This window comes from Drosophila biarmipes, chromosome X, assembly GCF_025231255.1.
Source record: "Drosophila biarmipes strain raj3 chromosome X, RU_DBia_V1.1, whole genome shotgun sequence".
Classification (NCBI taxonomy): domain Eukaryota; kingdom Metazoa; phylum Arthropoda; class Insecta; order Diptera; family Drosophilidae; genus Drosophila; species Drosophila biarmipes.
This window is the reverse complement of record NC_066611.1, coordinates 8,261,371-8,273,688: the sequence shown is the minus strand read 5'-3', so window position 1 is coordinate 8,273,688 and position 12,318 is coordinate 8,261,371. Positions and strand designations below refer to the sequence as shown.

The 12,318-nt window shown below is 40.0% G+C and overlaps 1 protein-coding gene across 4 annotated transcripts in view; it reads right to left on the bottom strand.

Annotated features, from left to right (window-relative positions):
* The window catches only part of LOC108032391 (inositol-trisphosphate 3-kinase A), a 35,699-nt gene that overhangs the window by 14,097 nt on the left and 9,284 nt on the right, over positions 1 to 12,318 (bottom strand). Inside the window, exon 1 of one of the 4 annotated variants that reach the window (XM_044093537.2) lies at positions 3,623 to 3,881. The exons of the other annotated variants lie outside the window; for them this stretch is intronic. The gene's annotated coding sequence lies outside the window, so the exon portion shown is untranslated. Of the gene's footprint in view, positions 1 to 3,622; positions 3,882 to 12,318 lie in introns of those variants that run through there. 4 annotated transcript variants of the gene reach the window in all.

The following is a 12,318-nucleotide window of genomic DNA, read 5'->3' as shown; positions in this document are numbered from 1 at the left end:
TAAGTTTTCTGAATAAAATTGAAAGTTTCTTTAAGAAGATCTATTAGATAATTCACAAGCCCATGTTTTGGAAATAAATTATAATTAATTTCCCATTGATTTATATTTTTATTATTTTTTTTCGAATCAAAAAACAAAAAGTTCAGCACTATTTTTGCTTTGCATTATTGTTTGCCATAGGATTTAACAAATACATTTAATCTTGTAACACAAGGTTTGCGGTTGAATAAAATGTATGGCCGAAACTGAATTAAAGATAAAATTAATTAGGATTTTTAAAAAATATGCAAGATAATTGGGTGTTAAAAAATATTGTTAGATATAATATGAGTTCTGAAAACTGATTTAAACGTGCCAAGAACCTTGTGTTTAAAATTGTATTCGAAAGATTTATTGTTCAAAACAGTCAAAGGATAAGAGTCATCCAAAAAGTGCCCAAGTTCGGTGATCATATTTCATTTTTTATCCCCCCCCCCAAAAAAGGAAATTGTCCAATAAATCAACCTAATCTGCGGTTGACATTTAAAATTTCAATATTGAACTCCGGCACCCAGAGATGCCGAAACACACTTATCACCTCATGACTTCTCTGGGCAGGCCATAATTTATGGACCCGGGGGAGATTACTTTAACTGATCAGCCATTAGAAATGACTCGTAGAGCGGTTTTACGGCCCACTATAGTTTATAAAGTTTAAATTAATGGCCCCCATCTATCTCGCTGGCACACGCATGGCATAAAGTTCGCGAAGATCACCGAAATTAATCATTTCCCACTACTTCTTCAGGGGACTTCCGTTTGATTTATGCCCAACCCAATTATGGCCCCAACTTCTGTGGCAAAAAAGGGGCCTATTTACTTGCGACCATCTCCCCGGGGCCACTTCACAATCTGAATCTGCACTTTGTGAGGGGCTATCTTATAAATGCGGCACATTAGATTAGCCAACGCAATCTCCGTCGACCGACAAGGCCGGTATCAGTGTGGAATGGGATTCCGTCTCTCGATCTCCGCATCTCGAGGCCCGGCGATTTATGGACCACAATTTGTTGGGTGTCGCCGCTTATCCGTGCGGATCGATGGATGGCGGGGTGGATGCGATATGGCAGAGCGACCTGGGGCTGCGGCGTCAGAAGTGGCATTCGCCTAATCGCCGGACTGATAAAAGTTTCTTGTTAATTAACATGAAAGTGCAGCAGACGTCGGTCGTGGTTTTTTCTGTTTCCTTCAAAACGGAAAATTGAAACCCGTCGGTTGGCAAAAAAAAAAAAAGGGGGCGGAGGAGGGGTGATTTAAACTGGCTCGGGCTCCTTAGCCAGTTTTCAAGTCGTCATCGGCATCATATCGCCGCATTTATGCGCACATAAAAGTTAAATAATAGATCCAAAAGATACTTTTGCAGAGCCCGGGCAACTGCGACTGCGACTCCAACTCCGACTCCGACTCCAGGTCCAACTGCCGCAACTCCAATTGCAGCGCCGACCAGTTGTTGTTAGCCAAATGATTTATAAGCGGCTCTGGTATTTGTTTTTGCCTCGCATTTTGGCCGTTGTTATACCCTGCCCATAAATCCGAGGTGGGTAGTGCAGCTCAATGGCCAGGCCGGGCAGATCAGCTACCTTAATACATTGGGATGAGGCGACTTTCACCTAGCACTAACTAAATTAACAGAAAATATTTGTCGTTTACCCATCTCATTTTATTCCTATAATTAACATGGAAAGGGATTATTTTCCAGGGACCGTTATTATTACGAGGTTTACACAAAAAATAAACATTATTTTCGATAAAACAAATTTAAAAAATATATAACTTAAATAATCACTACTTTTGATTAAAAAAAAACTCAGAAATAATCATTACGGTTGAGTTTTATAATACAAATTTCAAAAAAATCATTATTTGTGAGAAAAAAAATAAAAGTAAAAAAATAATGATTATTTCAGATTATTTTTTTTTCATCGAAATATAACTAATATTGAATTTTGATAAAATCATAAAATTACTATTTTTATTTTTATTAGAAAACTCAAAAATAATGATTATAATTAAGGAATATTATAAAAATTACAAAGTTTAAACTCATGATGGAAAAGGATAGGCAAGGCAAAGAGAAATACTATGAAAATTTCCTCATGTCGATCATGGGTGATTTTTTGATTTAAAATACAGATAAAAATTTATTATTTACAATCCCTGATATTTTCTTCTCAACTAAGAAATGTTTACCAATTGTAGTTTGTATTGTTTACATGCAAGCATGTTTAATATTTTCAATGCTTGGATTGAAAAAAAACATAAAAATTAGGTAAATAAAATAATTAAATATAAATAAATATAAATATATATATATATAATTAATTATTTTAGTAAACATACGAGTGCTCCAAAGTTGAGAGCTTTAGGGAAGATAAGCCCTCAAACATAATATTCTATATTTATTCTTTACGACTAAGCAATTTCCACCGTTTTGGTTTAATTTATTAATTTCATTTTCATTTCATTCATTTATTTATCATAATCAACTTAAATAATTTATTCATTTCATTCATTTATTTGACTTATACAAATTATAGAAATTTTTCCTAATATTGGGAATATTGTTTAAGAATAAAGCACACCTAGTCAGAAAAGAGGAGTGTCATGGGCTGGGAGGCACAAAAGGGGTTCAAAAGTAACCAATTAATTTATACAAAATTATTTTATTTAATTCATTAAATAAATAGAACCACAGAATTAAAAATTAATATTAAAACACACAATAAATAAGATTGAAATTGGGTAAAATATAAGAAATATGCCGATTTAAGGCCATACAAATGGTACATCAGCGGCTTCTCAGCAGAGCAAACCCAGTTCGGGTTGCTGCCCACCATTTCCCCGCCTTACTGGCTTCGCTTCAGTTTTTCCAGCTTTTCCAGCCACTCCCCCCGCCACCCCTTCGTGTGCTCGCGCTGCGTTGCCTAAGCCAACTGTCTTGTACTTTTATGGGCGCTCGTCTTATCAATAATTTATGTCAGATTATACCGTTATGTCACAATAAATTAAAGCTGGCAACTTATTTTCCAGACTCCGCGCTCGGTTTGTATTTGGCTTTTAAATTTTTTATTATGGCCAAATCTGTCAGTTTAGTGGCACATTTGGCAAACGGCCCCCCTCGCCGGACATCCTCGGGCCATCGCCGAGTATCTGCGGGGTGAGTATCTGAGTATCTCCAGCGTGCGGTGGCAAATTTCACTGTCACGCCTCGTTTTCAATTAACTTGTTGGCGCTGCGCCGCCGCGGCCGTAAATCAAATGAGTGCCCAGGCCAGGAGTAGAGGCACCTCCAAGCCTCCTGCTCCCTGGCCAGCGCCTTGATTTATGAAGATCGCTTCATTTGCCGCTGGCCGATCGCATGTCAAAGTTTAACGACTGCTTTGTCGGCGCCGCCACGGAGGCCCCACTGTACGCTGGTCTCCATAAAAGCCAAGAGGCAACTGCAACTGCAACTGCCACTGCCAGTGCAACTGCCACCGCCACTGCTGTTTATGGCAGTGGTCAGGCCCCTAGGGTCAGTTTATAAGCTATACGTATCTGCGCTATCTGGCAGATGGATAAACCTGCTCCGAGAGCCCACTCACTGCTCACTGGGAATCCTCCAGGTCGGCGGAAAAAAACACACTCGAAGTGGGCATAAAAACCGAAACACCGCCACGCAAAGTAAATAATAGTGGGGGGGTGGGGAGAAAAAACCGCACTGAAATGTTTTTCACGAGGTTTGGCTATTTCGGTTTTATTTCTTATTTTTACTGTGGGATCGTATCGTATCGCTGTCGTATCGGCGCGGCTTGGAGCTGCGATCGACCGCTTGTTGACTTTGGCACGGCGCTCGGGCGACTGAGGCACCTCCAGAGCGGCGGCCTCAAGCAAAGCTCCCCGGCCAGCTGCCGATGGCTGCCGCAAACGAAGTCGAGAGCCGAAGCGATCGCAGGGCGAACGATCGTTTGGCGGGTCCGCCGGGGGGCGACTGCCGCCGGAGCACTGTCCTTAATCCTGGCCAGCTCCAGTCCCCAGAAGAGCTAATCGCCACATAAATCAGGCGGCGACACAGCGACAACATGATGGAATAATGACGCTGATTGAAACATGCAGAAGCCCAGGATCCCGAGGCCCGCGCCCAGTTAGCGGTGCCAATTCGAGTAATACACTGGGAAAAATATGGCTAGGAATTTACAGTACCCAAAAACATTTAGGGTTACCCAAGATCACTAAAGAAGAGCTTATAAAAACTTTAAAAAATCATTGTTTTTAGGTATATCTCTATGGGATTTTTCCCTGGTATAGAAGAAACATAAAGTAAACTGAAATGAGCAAATAATAAACTTTTATAGTAAAGGAATTTTTGAGAAGTTTTATAAATTTTATAAATTCTTCTAAAAATAAAATAAAGATACGATATGTTATAAAAATGTTTAAATGGTAAATAAATTAGGAGAAAGATAGATAAATAATTAAAAATGCCTTGCCCATGAAACGCTTCGGATTCATTCATTAGGTGTCTAAAAGTATGCAACACTATATTTTCACCCCAAAATCTGGATCATTCATTAGGTGTCTAAATGTATGCAACACTATATTTTAGCCCTCAATCTGAAGCATTCATTAGGTGTCTAAAAGTATGTAACGTTATATTTCTACCCCGCAATCTGAAGCATTCATAAGGTATCTAAAAGTATGCAACATTACATGTTGACCTGAAAATTTTTACGAAAGTCGACACCCCAAGGAAGCGTCTTAGGACCGCTACTGTACTCCATCTTTACAGCAGACATCCCCAAGCCAAGCTATGAAGAAATGACCTACGACAACAGCAAAATGCTGCTGGCCAGCTTCGCTGACGACGTCTGCTTTCTCAGCTCCTCGAACAGTGAGACCGAGTCTTCACAAACGCTGCAAACCTACCTCAACGAATTCGAGAAATGGGCCACGGCGAACAATATCAAAATCAACGAAAGCAAATGCGTAAACGTTTGCTTTACGTTACGCCGAAAAACAACTCCGGTGGTCCACATTAATAATGTGGACATAGAGCAAGCGACTAAGGCGAAATACCTAGGCCTCACACTGGACAAACGCCTAACCTTCCGAGAACATATTGCCAGAGTCGTCAAAATGTGCAACCTAAAGCGGAACCAATTATTCTGGATGCTAAACAAGAAAAGCAAACTATCTCTAAGATGCAAGCGGCACATTTATCAACAAATCATCGCACCAACTTGGAGATATGGAATCCAAATTTGGGGAGTGGCGGCTGCGTCCCACCGAAAACGTTTCCAAACCGTCCAGAACAAAACATTAAGACAAATCACTGGCTGTGAGTGGTTCGTTAGCGGCTAAACGCTTCACAATGACCTAAACCTGAGTCTTGTTGAAGACCAAATATCGTTCTTCTCAAGCAGGTACAACGACCGTCTAACTGCCCACCGTAATCGTCTAGCCCGGAGATTACAGGGGGCTATCCCAATTCGCAGGCTCAAAAGAAGACATTTTGGGCTGCTCCTAAGAGACTAATATGAATATATTATTTACTTGAAACTAGTCGTAATTTGATCTACTCCTATATACCAAGTTGAAAACTAATTATAATTTATAATTAAGAGATTATTTACTTAAGAAAACATTTAGGTTAAAGGCTTTAATTAGATCTGTTCCTGGATTATATTAAATAAAGATGTTAATTAAAAAAAAAAAAAAAAAAAAAAAAAAAAAAAAGAAAGTCGACAATGCTTTGTTCACTGCATACCTCTATATTGACTTATTGACAATTACACAAAGGACAGTAAAAATATCTATAATACAAATATATAAATCCAGGATAAATCTATTTTATATTTAAACTAGTTTAGGGCTTTTCTAGTGTCAACTTTTTTTATGTTGGGCTGTTTTTTTTCCCTGTGCATGGCCCAACTTGGAGTCTTCAGCTGAAAAGCCCAGCGCGGCCTCCTTGTCGCCGATCCTCTGACAAGGCGACTAATTGCGGCGGCAAATTGCCGCTGGCATTTGATTTGCATAATGCAAATTGCCGGCGTCGCTAATCGGCAGCTCTCCATCAGCGCCGCCCTGCGACACAGACGTGCATCTGAGCGCAGGGGCAGCCCCCCGGAGCCCGGGAACTGGGCTTTATGACGAGCGCGGCTGTCACAATATTTATGTGCTATTAATTGACCACTTGACGCCCGCCCCCTGCCAGCCACGCCCCCGAAATGGGGGCACACTAAGTGTTTTATGGAGTCGCGCTGATGGCTCGAGGCGATAAGCAGGCAGCTCGGTGGGGACGTGGCATGGAGACGGAGTACCGATGCCATTTCCAACTCCAATCCGAATCCGAGTCCGAGTCCGAGTCCGAGTCCCAATCCCTAGCCGCGACTCATAGCCTGTCATATGGTCTCGAGTGGAAAAGCCGCCGAGATGCAGAGATACATACGGAATGAGGCGGGTCTTGGCCTGGGAATGGCTCTGTACCGCGAATTGGTTGCAAAATTAAGTGTTCCCTTATCACAAGCACTGGGGAAAGGGGTCTGGTAAAATATGATATATCTGGGGAATGACATCCTTAATCATATATCCTATGCCATTAGAAATTTACTATTTTTAGCCTTTTTTCCACTAATATTATCATTTTAATAAGAAAAAGTGCTAGGTTCAATACCCTTCATAAAAAAAAAAATTTGAAAAAAAGATTATTATTTAAGGATTATTTTTAAATATTTTATTTGTGTATCATAAAATATGATATATCTGGGGAATGGCAACCTAAATCGTATATCATACCATTAGAATTATACTATTTTAAGCCAACTTTTGATCATATCATGTTAATAAGAAAAAGTGGTAGGTTCAATACTCATCATAAAAATAAAATAAAAAAAGATTGTTATTTAAGTTTTGAAATGATTATTTATTATTATTTTAAAATTATATTTTATTTATGTATCATAAAATATGATATATCTGGCGAGTGACATCCCAAACCATATATGCTATACCATAAGAACTATACCATTATAGCTCTTCTTTGATAACTTTTTAACAGTACTGTTCTCATGTTAATTAAAAAAAGAATAAGTTGAATAAAACACAACATAAAAATACATTTTTAAAGAAGCCTTAATATTTAAGGATTATTTTTGTATGATATTTTATTAGATTTTATATTTATTTTATACACAATGGTATACCTTGTTCTTATATCCCTATTAGTATTGCCCAGGCGTTTCTCCCAGTGCAGCGCTCCCCGCCCTTCGATCACAGAGACCTATCCAATTTCTTTATCTGTTCTCCGGCTATCTCCACTGTGGCCATCTAATATAGAAGGCGATATCTATTGCCTTGTACAAGTGCTCTTGTTTCGCCTTATCGGCTATCGCCCGAGCATGTTGGCATTTTGGGAGCGTCTTCGGGGGCCTTACTGTAGCAGAAGAGTGGGTAATGAATCTTGAATAGACCTTCGTGTATTTGCTAATTTTTTTATTGCCCCGTCAAGTCACTGAAATGCCATGGAAAAGTACAGTGTATCTATTTTTGGCACTGTTTTATGATTACGCGCCTGCCCATGCGCCGATTTCATTTATTTGCCTCGACAGTGTAACCTTTTATCGGGAAAGGTGTTAGATACCATAAAAAAATAAACACTCTGAAGACTTTCCCAGTTTTATAATTTTCCTTAAAAGGTAATTGATGCGATGAAAAATCGGTTACAGCTGGTTCGGCAAATGTTTTGTTAGCTCTATCTGATTTTGTACAAATGCATTTGCAAGTGTTGGCCCGCTCGCAGGTAATTTACTGCAGCTGCAATTAACTGGAATCGAATAAAGCAAATATTTTTGGTTTGTTTTGGCGATTACGCCGCCTGGGAAACCGGGAAATTCTGGTTATGGCCGATCCCCTTCGGCTGAGAACCGAGAAAAGCTGCAAACGGAACCCGGCAGCGGAGTGTAAATCAAAACCCACATCCCACGAGAATGTTGCATGTCGCATGTTGCTGGTGGCGCGTGTGTTTCGGGTGCCATCGTCCGGGGACATGCGACACAACAACATAACCTTTAAGGGGTCCGAAGGGGGGTGAGTTAAGGGGGGGTTAACAGGGGGCAGGAAACGGCCTGCACTTACAGGAATGACAAATATGCTGGCACGCAAGCTGCACTGCACGGAGAAAAAGTATTCTAAGATAAACATATCACTATCAATTTCAAATAATAGTGTACCACTAACAAAATGATTTTAAAACTCCCACCTTAACGCCTAAAAGTATGCTTCTTTATATTGCTTATTTATATTTTCACACAACATTTGTGCATTAAATTCCTGTTGCAAAATATTGCCTACTTTTAAACATAAATGTATTCGCGTTAAGAGGCTTTTGGCTTACCAAAAATAAGATCTTCATTATAAAATATTGCTCTAAAAACTCCACAGATTTTAAAACTCCCATTTAACGCCTAAAAGTATGCTTCTTTGTGCTAAATACTCCCAGACAAATTTTTGCAATTTATTTGTCTTGTAAAATATTTCGTACTTTTGAATAGAAATGTAATCGAGTTGGGGTTTTTTGGCTTACCTAAAATCACATTTCTTCGTTAATTAAATGCTGCCCTACAAACTCCAGAGATTTTAAATATCTCACTTTGACGCCCAAAAGCATGCTTCTTTTTGTATTTTTAACCACGGTCGCACAGAATTCTAGTATTAAGTTGGCTGAGTAAAACACTGCTCACTTTTAAACGGATATTTGAAATTTTGAAATTAAAGTTGAGGGGCCAATCAAATATCAGATCTCCTAGAAATTGAAAAACTAGTCAAGGTTTTCTTTCGGTGTAGATGTCTGGTCCCGCAAGACCGACGACTCGTATTCAATTCAGTGGAAACCGCAAACGCGAAACAAACAAAACCAGCCGTGGCATCGGGGAACCAGCTGAAAAACAAAACAAAAATTGAAACCAACAAACAACTTCGACAAGAGCAAATGACGCAAATTGCGCGCACTCGAGAATCGAAACCAACTCCGAAGGGTCTGCGATCTGCGATCTGGGATTGGGACTGGGCCTTGGATGGCACTACAAAGCAGCTTCTTGAGTTTACATAAAAAAGTTTCTCAAGATACACTGGTCGAAAAAGAGATAGCACTTGCCAAATAGGTCTAATTAAACGTTTCCTAAACTAAACTTATAGAAAATTTCAGTTGTTTACACTTTTCGACAAGATAAGTTCTTCGATAAGTGTCACTTTTGGTATTTACTTTACTTTATTTACGAATAAATCGATCAATCAATGTCAAAATTGACTTCAATAACCGATCATTTCGATGGCCGTTAGACATATTGATGAAAACCGATAGGCTATAACAAAGTTTATCAGTCGATTATTTCGATAACCGAAGTAGATGACAGCAACACGTGACCCCATGAAACTGTCAAAACTCTGCACGATAAAAAACGATAAATGATGACATAAGTTGATCAGAAATTTAACTTTATTGAAATTCTACTCGATAAATAAAACAAATCCTAATGGCATAATTTTGTGATAGTGAAAGTGTCTTAAAAAGATACCAACCTTACTAGCCGATTATTCCGATAGTCAAAAACCAAATCGATAAGCACTTTTAGGTTTAATTAACATAAACTTATAAACTTATAAATGATGACTAATTTACGTGGAGATAATACTTCCTCAAAGTTCAATAATCGAAATAAACCATAAAATTGTATAAATTATACACAAACCCATTAACGATGACTAATTATTATAGTGATATTTGATATCTGAAAGTTCGATAGATTTTTGATTTTCAAAACATTTAATTTAATTCAATGGATTAATAAAGGAATGATACAAGTGAATAAGTGGTTTTAAAAAATCTATATAAAAGTGTATCTCAAAGTGCGGTAAATCCCCTAGTTTCGTTTGTTTTTTAGGGTATCCCAAGCCAGTGTTCACTTGCTGGGTGTATTTTTCCTTGCAGCTTCCGGGGGGCTGGAGAAGGGCTGGGTGGCAGGGGCAGTAATGGGTGGAGGGGCTGGCGGCAGTATAATTCACTTGCGACGATCTTCGCCGCGATCGCTGATGGGCGACAGCCGCTGACGTCAACGGAAGTTGTCGCTTGAGCGAAGGTCAACGGATTGTACCAAAAAGTTCTCCCAGATGCGACTTACATCGGCGGAGGGGGTGGCGGACGGGGGCCGGAGCCAGGGGTAAGATCTCGCCGCTAAATCGATTTCTCACACAATTAGTGGGCGTCATAATTCCCATTTCCACTTCGATTCCTCTGACGAGTTCCCCCCGAAAACCCCGGCCTTGCACCCGCCGCCGCCGTCGCCGGTGTGTTGATTAGATATGACGCTGGGAATGGGTCTGGGTATGGGTCTGGAAATGGGACTGGGACTGGGTCTGGTACTGGGACTGGGACGGGCTGATCGGACTGTGACGGATGTGCACGACCCGCAGAGACCATAAAGGCTATTAAAAAAAAAAGAAAATAATAAAATAGCACCGCACGATCCAATCATAATGGTAAACGCCGTCGGACGTCAGTCACTGATCAGCTACGCTTGCCTCCGAAGGGGTGCTATCAAAGCCAACGCTCGCCACACGAAAAGCCACTTTTACGATAGCTCGAAAAGGCCAAAATCTTACATTTTACACAGGAACACTAACTGAGGGTGGATAACCAGCTAATAACCGAACGAAACCAATGGGAAACCAATGCAAACTGCTTTTTCCTGCTCATAATAGATGATAAATATCATCAAATTAGGGCTAAAACTAGACCATATTCTATGCAAAACTAAATGCTGATTTTTAGATAATATTAATTCTTAATTAACAAACATATTATAAATTGCACTGGGACAGGTTCTTTATTGTTTATACTATTTATCAGTGCATTATAACGATCCCCGGACTGAGACTATCTCAAGGAAGTATTAAATATAAATCAAACAGTCTTAAAAACTGTTGAACTGCACTCTTATCAAATGCAATAAATGAGCTCAAGGTCTCTATCTATATTATCTTGTATAGTTTATTTTAAGAGAAATATGTTTATTTATAAGGAGTGTCAATTAAAAAAGAGTATAATAATTTATTTTTCACGATGAATAAATATTGCTAATAATGGTGTCTTTCTTTGCAGTTCTTAGAACGAAGTGTATATAGATTTTGCCCAGTGTAGCCGATAGGTTTACTTCTCGGGGAAGTTTCCTAAGATTTAGTTTGAATTAAAAGCCCGATAAATAAGGTGACACAATTGTAATTTGTGCTCTCGCATATCTGCGTCACATTTCCTGTTTATTATGGTGCAATTTGTATCAATACTCTGCGGTCCATAAAGAAGATACTCCCGCCCCTGACGAGGATCTGTCGCTGACTCTGCACTTCAGCGCTGATATTATTAATGATCGTGACTTGGCTGGCGGCCAGGGAGGGGGGGCAGGTCGGATCGGGGGGCCAAACAAAGGCGGGCTCCGGTGACGTCACGACGACGTCAGCGGACCAAATGGCGATGTTGTCGCTGACTTTGGGGCACCCACACAGGGCCTTATCTCAAAGCAAGCAAAGGCCTTTTCTATGAAGCCCACGCCGCAGTGTCCACAATAACAAAGCCTCGGGGCCTTCGGCCCGCCAGCTCCCATCTCAATGGAAAGAAAACAGCGAACGCCATCCATTCCATGAGTGGAATGCGAGGAACAGCCAAGCCAGCTCTTCCCCCGGGGCGAGGCCGCAGTGACATCCGCGATAAGGCGCGGTGACAGGCGCTCGTCGGGCGAGTAGGAGGAAGTAAGGGGTCCCGGAATGCCGGGCCAAACACTGGAGATATCGGGCGAAACTAGCGAGGGCCCAGCATCATGGGGCCCATGATACATACGCATGATAAAGCCCCCACTTCTGCGCCTCGAAATATGAATGAAACTGGAGGTCGTCACGAGGAAGTACCGAGAATCCAGGGAAATGGCCATGGGAACTTCAAGGAAATACTCAAAAAATAAACCCACTTAGGGATGTTAGAAAATAGAACCAAAAAATAGTAATACAAGGTATGTATTTTGATATATTTGGATATATTGGATGTATACGAATGGGAACTTCATGGATATACTTAAAAAATATACCGAATTTGGGATGTTAAAAAAAAAAAACAAAAAAATTGTAATATATTGTATCACTTTGATATATTTGGGTATATTGAATATATAGGAATGGGAACTTCAAGGAAATACTCAAAAAATAAACCCACTTAGGGATGTTAGGAAATAGAACCAAAAAATAGTAATACATGGTA